Here is a 10,348-nt window from a genome sequence, read left to right on the forward strand (position 1 = left end):
GAGAAAGAGAGGCGGCTCTCATCTCCTATTCCCCGTGGGACGGGGTCCCCCCAGAGAGCCGCAATTCATCAGACAGAGGACTAATATCTAGAATATATAAAGACCTCAAAAAAATTAGACCACCCAAAATAAACAAAATATAAGAAATCACGAATAAGAGGCGGCTCTCATCTCCTATTCCCCGTGGGACGGGGTCCCCCCAGAGAGCCGCAATTCATCAGACAGAGGACTAATATCTAGAATATATAAAGACCTCAAAAAAATTAGACCACCCAAAATAAACAAAAAATATAAGAAATCAGCATAAGAAAACTGAAATGATTATTTTAATAGACAAATTGATTTTTTTCTGGAAAATGTTATTAATTTTTTGTTCTTGTTGTCACATGCATTGAGTTTATTGGTACATTTTAGGTGTATAGTACATTCATCATTGGGATCTTGTACCTTTACATGACAGGTCTTGGTTCTCATTTTTCCCCATACCTTGCCCTCCCTTCATACACTCCACCCTCCACTATTTACAAAGACTTTGTTTCCATTTTTTTTCTTTTCTCATATCTTTTCTTTCCCCTTATTTCCTTTCCCCTATCCTTCCCACTTCCTCTACACCTTTAGCCCTTTTCTTCCTATTTCACGTTAGCAGTTATACAATTTGGATGCTATTTACACTTTTAGTTTTTCACACCAGAGGAACTCTTCAGTATTTACATATATATGTCTTATTTATTTCACTTAAAAGTATGGCTTCAATATGTATCCATTCTTCTATGAATAACTCTATTTCTCATTCCTTATGGCTGAGTAGTACTCAATTTTATAGAAAAACCACATCTTCTTTACCCAGTCTCCAACTGATGGGCAATTGGGCTATTTCCAAGTTTTAGCTATTACAAACTGTGCCACTGTAAACATAGGTCCACATATATCACTGTGGTATGATTCTTTAAATTCTTTTGGAAAGATACCTAGCAGAGGGATAGCTGGGTTGTTATTAAATGTTTATGAGAATAGAATCAACTGATCACAAAGACATAAAAATTATAAACTGATATATACTAACAACAGAACTCCAAAATACTTCAAGAAAAAATAACCAAATAGAGAGGGGAAAAAAGGCAATTCAACCCTAATATTTGGAAACTTCTATAAGTCACTTTACAAACACTTCTAACCAGTGTTACTGAAGTATAATTGACAAGTAAATCTGCACATATTTAAAGTGTACAACACTTGATAATTGCATACACCGTGAAATGATTATACACCATTGTCTCACATATCTATCTCACATTCAAAAGGGATAAAACATCTAGGCAGAACATTTTAACACACTTATACATGGTATGAACATTATAAATCAAGCAGACCTAGAAGACCTCCACAGAATATTTCACCCAGTAACTGTAGAAAACACATTCTTTGCAGGTATACCTGGAGCATTTCCAACATAAACCACATAATAGGCCACAGAAGAAATCTCAATAGATTGAACAAAATTAAATAAGACAAAATATGTTCTTTGACACAACAAACTGAGATGAGAAATCAACAAAGAGAAATTAGGAAAATTTTAAATGTGGAAATGAAGCTACATAGTTCTATGTAAACAATATGTCAAGGAAAAATTCAAGTGAAAATTAGAACGTTAAAAGAAAACTAACAGCCAGCTATCGTGTTGAATACCTGTAATTCCAGCACTCTGGAAGGCTGAAGCAGGAAGATGGCAAGTTCTAGCCAATCCTAGACAACTGAAGGAGACCCTGACTCAAAAAATGTAAGAGGGCCAGGGAAATGGGTCAGTGTGAAGGCCTCGGTTCGTCCCCCATACCAGACACAGAAACATACACACACACACACACACACACACACACACACATATATACACACACTGCATAAAAACTGATATCTGTAATTTAAAATTGCTTAGTATTTCATATATGAAACCTGACTTGCAAAATTATCCATGTTTAACTATATACAATTGTTTCATTTAAATATTAAAGGTACAAATGAATTATCAATATAGAATTCTCAGTAAAATGCCTAAATAATATATAGGACAAAAGGACTACAAAAAAAGGGAAGTAAAATTTTCTTCTGGTGAAGTTGAATTTATACAAGTTGATACTTTCTTAACTTTAAGGAGACCAAGAAAAATAAAGGATTTATATGCCAATTGCTACAATTACCAGTAATCCTAACACAAAGAGGTATAGGTAACACTTTAATTACTAATGTAGCTCATTTATTTTGCACTGTGGATTGAGCACAGGACTGTAACACTGAGCTACATTCCCAGGCCTTTTTTATTGTTATTTTGAAACAAAGTCTCACTAACGTGCCCAGATGGGACTTAAACTTGTGATCCTCCTGCCTCAGCCTTCCTGTGCTGGGATTTTAAGTGTGTGCTACCATGCCCAGCTACTAATGGAGCTTTAAAAATTACTACCAAACTTCAATGCTCTGACATATGCCACATGTACTTGTTTGTTGTAATGTACTTCCACTTCATAAACTATAGCTAGTACATGCTGGGAACTGGGCAATCAATGAAAACATATAACAGAAATATATTAAACAAAGAAAAGTGAATATGATCCACTCTTCAGAAGATTATTTGCCTTTAAAGAAAATTTTACATCTTAAAAAGTTAGGCACAGGAAGACAAACGTCCAAGGTGAATGCTTACTTAACAAACAGAAGGGCCAGGGCTGTGGCTTAGTAGTAGAGCACTTGTGTAGCACAAGTAAGGTCCTGAGCTCATTGACCTATGTGATGTTTATATACATACACATACATGTGAAACAAAATGTTTTTCTTGATCAGTAATATTAATCAAACATAGGCTCTGCAAGTATTTATGAGCTGTATTCTCACTGTATGAACACAATGCAATTTACTGAAAAACACAACTTTCAGCTGGCATGGCAGCTCATGCCTGTAATCCCAGCACTGGGGAGGCTGAGGCAGGAGGTGGATGGCCATGAGTTTGAGGCCCACATGGGCCATACAGGGAGTTCAAGGCCAGCGTACACTGCACAGAGAGACCTTCTCTCTACCGTTCCCCCTCAAAAAAACCCAAAAACAAAACACAGACCTTTCACCATTTATTAACCAAAACTTTATGCATATTTTGGAGTAGTTTTGTTTAATATAGTCCTAGAAGAAAAATTATTATTTATAACTGGTAGGAAAACTTTTAAATTTGCTTAAAAATGCCAATTTAATTTCCCAAACCCAGTACCATTTTTTCTCTCTCTCTTTCAAGAATGTGGTATCATGATAAGAAGAAAAGCTTAGTATTTATTTTAAATGTTATATTTATCAATCACATGAAATATATTCATTTTCCACATACACTTACTTTTGTATCTCTTGTAAGGAACAATACAGAAACTGAGAATGAGCAGAACATAAACAACCACTACTTATGCAGCAAGAAGCCAATGAAGCCAAACCACAAATTCTACAGTGACCCGGCTCCAACAGCGAGGACCTGGTCAATAACTGCTAACGTTCTTCACTGTGGACCCTGTTTTGAACTTAGGACCAAGAGGAGGGGACCAAATATGCTCCCCTAGTCTATCTTATACAATGTTCCACTTCTAGCTGGTCTCTATCTTCACCAAGCCAAAAACATACTACCAAGGTACCCTCAAAGCCTTCCATTTTTTCTACCACAGTTGTCCAACTTCCTTGAATACTGCTGCATCCCTGCCAAACAAACGATAATGGCCATATTCCTTGCTACAGAAAACCAGAAATATATGGTTCTTGTTTTCATTTCTTTTCAGAATTGTTGGATGTATGATGGGTTACATATTCTATCATTTTGTAAATATGTGAAATACTGAAATCATCACATGTACAAAGCCTATACATGTATTTTATTTCCACAAAAACATATACAGATTGCCTGTGAATGTGTTTATACTGCTGTAATGCACATCCATCTATCTATCTAATTATCTATCTAGATTTTTTTTTTTTTTTGGTACCAGGGATCGAACTCAGTTCTTTGCTTTTGCAAGGCAGGTTGCAGAACCACTGAGCTAAATCCCTGGTCCCTTATCTAGATTTTTCAGTGTATTTTTGGCTTTGTTATTTTCATGTGTACTTCTGGCTTTTTGCTCTTGCTTGGCTTTGTTACTATTGTCAACCAAATAAAAGACCTCTTTATTTATAAAAATGGAAAAATGTGCTGACCAAACAGATACTGAACATTTTTTCGACAGGGGAGGTTGAACCTTGAGCCTCCGCACGCTCAACCACTAAGCTACATCCAGAACCCCCGCCTCCTTTCTAAAGACTGGGTCTCACTAAATTAATGGCCCAGCCTGGCATAGTACTTTTGTGACCCTCCTGCCTCAGCCTCCTTAGTAGCTGGGATCAAAGGAGTGTGACACCAACCTGGCCTGTTACTGAGAATTTAAAATATTTCACTAGCTCCATACATATTTGAGATCTATACAAAATATAAAGAATACTAGTGCAGCATAAAAAAAATCAAAACCCTCTGAAAAGTGAAGACACGTTACCTGTCCGGGAATGGTTCTTTCATGATAGCTGCCTTCCCAACAGAATCCAGGAAACTGTTAATAACGGAGACGGATACTTTCCGTGTAGAAAGGGAAAGGGAAAAATGAAATTGGCAACAGAATTCAACACCCAACAACATTTGTTTCCGAAATGAGAATTACATCGATAGACAAACCCGAGAGTTGGTAGCTGGATCACCGCTATTTCTGTTGCTCCCGGAAGTTCTCCTCTAGGAACAGAAATAGGACCGGAAGGGAACTGAGAATTTCCAGGGGGCCAGAAGAGGCCTGGCCTGGAGGCCCAACAGTGCCCCTGCTGGTGGCAGCACAGAATGGCAACCAGCCGGTGCTTCAACCAAGGAATGTGAATACCATTGATACCTCAGGTGTCCGGGAGCTGAGACGGCTAAGTGAACTTCTATTAGGGTTAAAGACTACTTGAGTTGCTAGAAGCTGACCGATTGCCAACTCCCTATTTAGTATGGGATGAGTGCTTAATCAAGTAGTCCTCTGCCTTTTCTACCTCCTACCTTCTGCAAATCGTTAAGCGATACATTTCATTCTTCAAAATCCTTATGAACCTTTCAATCTTGAAGTTCTGATGTGTGTCTTATATGGCCTTGAATGTCAAGCAACTGAGATTTACATATAAAAGTCCTTTGATAGCCAATGACTTAGAAAAGTATAAAAAGATTAGTAACTTTTCAAAGAAGAGTATTTCAATGTGAAAATAGGACATCAAGCATCTACTGGTTATAAACATTTAATTTTAACTGTTAAACAAGTTATACACATCTATCAATGGATATTCGGTAGCTATAGATTTTTTAATTATTATACCACATAAAATAGAATTTTTATCCCCTGAAATTGGCATAATTTATTGTACAGTTATGGTGTTTTACCTTGACTGTGTACTTAGTTAACCCAAAGAATATTTATGTAGTACCTGCCATGTTATGACAGCTTTCCAATAGTAGCACTTGTTTTGTTTTTTGGTTGATTTTTTTGTTTTTGTTTTTTTGTGTTTTTGGTTTTTGTTCTTTGTTTTTTTTTGGTGCCAGGGATTGAACTTGGGCCCTTGAGCTTGCAAGGCAGGCAGCAGAACCACTGAGCCAAATCCCTGGCCCTCTAATAGTAGCACTTGCGGATTTCAATCTTAAATTCACTTTCTCCTCTGCCATTTTGATTACTTTGATCTCATCTGATCAAAGACTCTGGAAATAAAATTAATACTTAATTGTACATTAGGCATACTATGATTATTTGAGTCTGTCACACTGCACATACTCACTATGGAGAGCATTGTAAAAAGAGCGTGACATGAGCACAGCCATATTGACCTGTGATTCACCCGAGCAGTGTGGACGTGCCGTTGCCCATAGCAACGGGCTAGTTCAACTGGTGGTCTGATCTGTTGCCTAGCAACTGTAACGGTTGGTTTCCTTCTGGAATGTGTGGGCGGTACTCTCGCTCCCGTGCAGCGGGAGCGTATAAAAGGAAGAGGTTCTGTAATAAAGCAAGCAAGGAACATGAGAAGAAAAGTGCCTCCTGTCTCTCTGTCCTCGTCCTTTCAGGTTTAGGACCTTCTGGCAGGATCCTGACGTCACGGCTCACGACAACTCACCACAGTTTAAAATGACCTTTAAAAACTTATAAAGGCATAGGCTTTATACCAATATATTTAAATAACAAATAAAATATAGAACAATGTGGAACATACAATTGATGCATTACACTGCTTAAGTTCATATGATTTTTCCACCATAAATCATACTTCTATTAATTCATACAATAACCCCGAATCAAAAATAATGCAAAACTCCGTGATCTCCTAAGGAACAATAGGCTTAAACGTTTACTACAAAATAAATTCCAGTTGAATCCTAATCAGAAAGGAGAGGAGTCCATATTTAAAACACTACCAAGCATAAAGTTGATTAATAAAACTTACAAACTGAATTTGTGACTAACATCACTTGTTCAAATCTTTAGATGAAGAACTGGCTTTATATTGTTAATTGTCAAGAGCCGCTGATCTATCATGTCTCCTAATTTATAAAACAAATACACTAACTGTTTAAAAATTCCATTCTTCTGATTATGACATGATTGCAAAATCCATTTTCCCAAACTTATTGATCATGTGATTTTTCATGTATATATTTGTATATACTATTATCATAAAAATGCAGCTACTTTCCTAATCCTTGGTTGTTTGTTTTTGTTTTCATCTTTGGAGAGCTGTAGTAACCAAAATGCTAGAACACTGTGTAGGATCCAAGAAGACAAACAGCTTCCTGGTACAAACCAACCCTTACCCCAGCCTTTGGTGTTCACTGATCAGACTAAAGGTAACCTTATATTGTGTGAATAGTTCCTTCCTTGAATTTCTGTATAAGCTTCATTTTCATTGAGAGTGACGGTTCATCATTATAACAGTTGCATTTCCTGCACCTGTGGGACTAATAACAGCAGGTACTTGAAGAAAGCACTAGTTTTTGTCACTGGTCATTCTGAGAAACAGCAAACTGCTCATGTTGGCACCTTATTAACTCCATTTATCAAATAAATGTGAAAAATAATTCAGGTTGATTATTGAGTTTTATTCCTTAAACTGAAAAGACATAAAGTTACCACAGAATAATTACCTTAGATCTACAGACACCCAGTGATACATTCTTAATTATTGAACTATTTTATTTTTATCGTTTATGAGAAGAATGCTCAAGGCAAACACACAATGAGTTTTAAACTATTGAGGGTATCAAAGTTTTGTTGCTAGGGAATTTGACTAGGGAATGGAAAATAAATTGAAGTTTATATTTCATTTATATTTTGATCAATATGCATTGTCCTGGAACGGCCAGAATTTAAGAGTCTTTTCAGCTATGGTAAAAGTGCTCCCATGCCACACTGGTGTGAACAAGGGACAAGGACAGACATGATGAGAGTCTGACTCTTCATTCTTTAAGGTGCCCTTATTTTCCTCTTTTTCGGCTCCTACCAGGTAGAGGGGAATATGTTCAAATCCATGCTTTGGAATAGGCTGATAGCAAAGCAGTATTTCACAAAGAAATGGAGGTAAACCCATCCCTGGTGTGTGAGCAGGGAGAGTGATAAGGAAGATGTCCTCTGCTTACCAGCTTCTGCAAAAGTATTATTCAACCAATAGTAGAGATTATTCCAAATATTTCTGTGCCCTAAGTTTCTGTATTTGGGTCTTTAATTTTTTCCATTGTTTGTTATAATTCTCCAATGAAGCCAACAGGGCTTGAAGTATTTGAGACAAATAATTTTAAGAATTGATTCAACTTAATTATTACAAAACTATTCTGCCAGTTTTGCTATCCTTTTGTAATTCGACAGTTCCATCTGAACTCCCTAGCTCATTATCATAGTTACTCATTATCATAGAATCATCTCTTTATCAACTTTTGATGTGTCCTGGACAAGAAAGGCCATTCCCACATGTACTGTTCACAGGTATTAAGTCTTATTTCTACAGATTAGCTCTCTGAGAAGGACAAATAATTGTTTGATTTTCCTTTTCTTGATTCCCTCCTGTTGCATATCATTTTCTTTCAATTGTGGGGTTTTGTGTGCTTTGCAATGTTCTGTTTCATTATAATAGCATTGTCATATTTATTAAAAGTACAATTTATCATCCTTGAAGAGCTGTTTAACATTTATTGTAACACTGGTTTGATTATAAATAATTGTAGTCTATATTACTCAAAACATGTTGGGGAGATTAACTTTTTATATTAAATTCTAAGACAGTTACATACTGGTAAGAGAAGAACTCCTCTATATTTTCATTTCTATTCTATACTTTACGATTTGCATTATGATTATACACCCATTATTTATAATTTTTCAATGTGTGCTTGAGAAGACTATGGACTCTTTGATTTTTCCTCCAAGGCAACACGCAAATGAAAGAAAACCTGATTTTTAAAATGGTGTGGAAAAGGCATTAAACAACAGCAGAGAGCAAAAATGCTAATAAATGTATAATGATTCTAAATGACATTATTATTTGGGGAATGAAAATGGAATAGTGGGAGACCTCTAAGCATGCCAAACACTACACATTATATACACACGGCAATGCTCACTTACTTGGGAAGCCACAGTGGACCCCCTCCTCATAAAATCACTGGCTTACTTTCTATCTCACACGCAAATTATCAGGTACTTGAATTCCATCCATATTCCTCTCAATTCTAACTCTAACCCTAACTTTGAACATGACTACCAAATCCACTAAGGCGGTCCTTCAAACCATACACTATTCTAACCCAAAGACCAAATCTAACTCTGATACTAACTATGAAACCCACAATTCACTACCCAGGTACAGATTCCAAGGTTATCTCTGACCCTAACCCTAACCCTAACACTACAATGAGCCCTAACACAGGTACTTCCAAACCTACATCATTCCTAATCCTGATCCTAAATATAACAGTATCTCTCACGTTCAGTCCCACACTACAATACACAGGTAGTGAAAGACTGAGTTAATTCCTAACCCTAAACCTAAAGCTAACAATAAACTCAAGCCTAACACTACACATGGTATCAACAATGCAATGCTCAGGTACCTGGAAACCATCATACACCATATGCTCATAAAAATCATTGCTCTAAAGTTCACTCTTACAGTCAGATTATCAGGCACTTGAATCCCATCCATACGCCATTCACCCATCCTAAAACAAACCCTAACCATGAACATGATTCCCAACTTCAAATGCAACGGTCCTTGAAATCCTACATTATTCCTAACTCTAACTCCAAAACTAATGCTGCTACTAACTGTAAAACCCAAACTCCATTAACCAGGTACAGAAATTCCAAGTCTATCACTGACCCCAACCTGAACACTAATCCGAACACTACCGTGAGCCCTAACACAGGTACGTACAATCATAAATCACTTCTATTCCTAATCTTAAATTTACTACTGTCACTCACATTCAAACCCACTCTACAATACATAGGTACTGAAATGTCGAGTCTATTCCTACACCTAAATCTAACCCTAAACCTATACTCAAGCCAAACAATACGCATTTCATATATAGACACTACAATACTCTGGTAATTGGGAACCCACAAGACAATTCAGCCTCAAAAAACTCATGGACCTGAACTTGATTGTCACATATAAATTATCAGGTAGTTGAATTCCATCGATATCCCGCTTAACAAATCTAAACCTAACCGTAACTGTAAACTTGATTCTCAACTTCAAATACAGAGGTCCTTGAAATCTTATATTATTCCTAAGCATAAGGCTAAATCTAATGCTGATACTATGAAACCCACACATCCACTTACCAGGTACAGTAATTCTATGGGTATCACTTAGCACAGCCCTAAATCTAACTCTAACAATACCACAAGCCCTAACAAAGATACTTAACAATCCTACGTCATTCCTAATCCTAATGCTAACTTTAACACTATCACTCATGTCCAATCCCACACTACAAATAAACAGGTAGTGAAATGTCAAGTCTATTCCTACCCCTAAAGCTAATTCTAAACCTATACTCAAGATAAACAATAGTCATTACATATATAATGCAATGCTCAGGTACATGGAAACCCACAGTACACCATACCATCATAAAGATAAGTGCAATAAACTTCATTCTCAATAAAAATTATTGGTAATTGAATTCCATCCATATCCCTCTCATCAATCGGAATCCTAATCCTAAATATAGGCAACCTGTGCAGGTTGAACCAGGTGTCAGCTGGACAACACTTCCTCTACAAGCTAGCCTCCAGAT

The 10,348-nt window shown here is 36.6% G+C and overlaps 1 long non-coding RNA gene across 1 annotated transcript in view; it reads right to left on the reverse strand.

Moving 5' to 3' along the window:
- Window positions 1-4,764, reverse strand: part of LOC104849671 — a 12,678-nt gene extending 7,914 nt beyond the window's left edge. The window contains exons 1-2 of the long non-coding RNA XR_776821.2: window positions 4,718-4,764; window positions 4,542-4,617 (exon numbers count right to left, since the gene is read on the reverse strand). This is a non-coding gene — a long non-coding RNA (uncharacterized LOC104849671). The remainder of the gene's footprint in view (window positions 1-4,541; window positions 4,618-4,717) is intronic.
- Window positions 4,765-10,348: the final 5,584 nt, after the last annotated feature.

The sequence above is a fragment of the Fukomys damarensis genome, unplaced genomic scaffold (genome assembly GCF_012274545.1).
Source record: "Fukomys damarensis isolate Sample0158 unplaced genomic scaffold, DMR_v1.0_HiC HiC_scaffold_29, whole genome shotgun sequence".
In the NCBI taxonomy this organism is placed as follows: domain Eukaryota; kingdom Metazoa; phylum Chordata; class Mammalia; order Rodentia; family Bathyergidae; genus Fukomys; species Fukomys damarensis.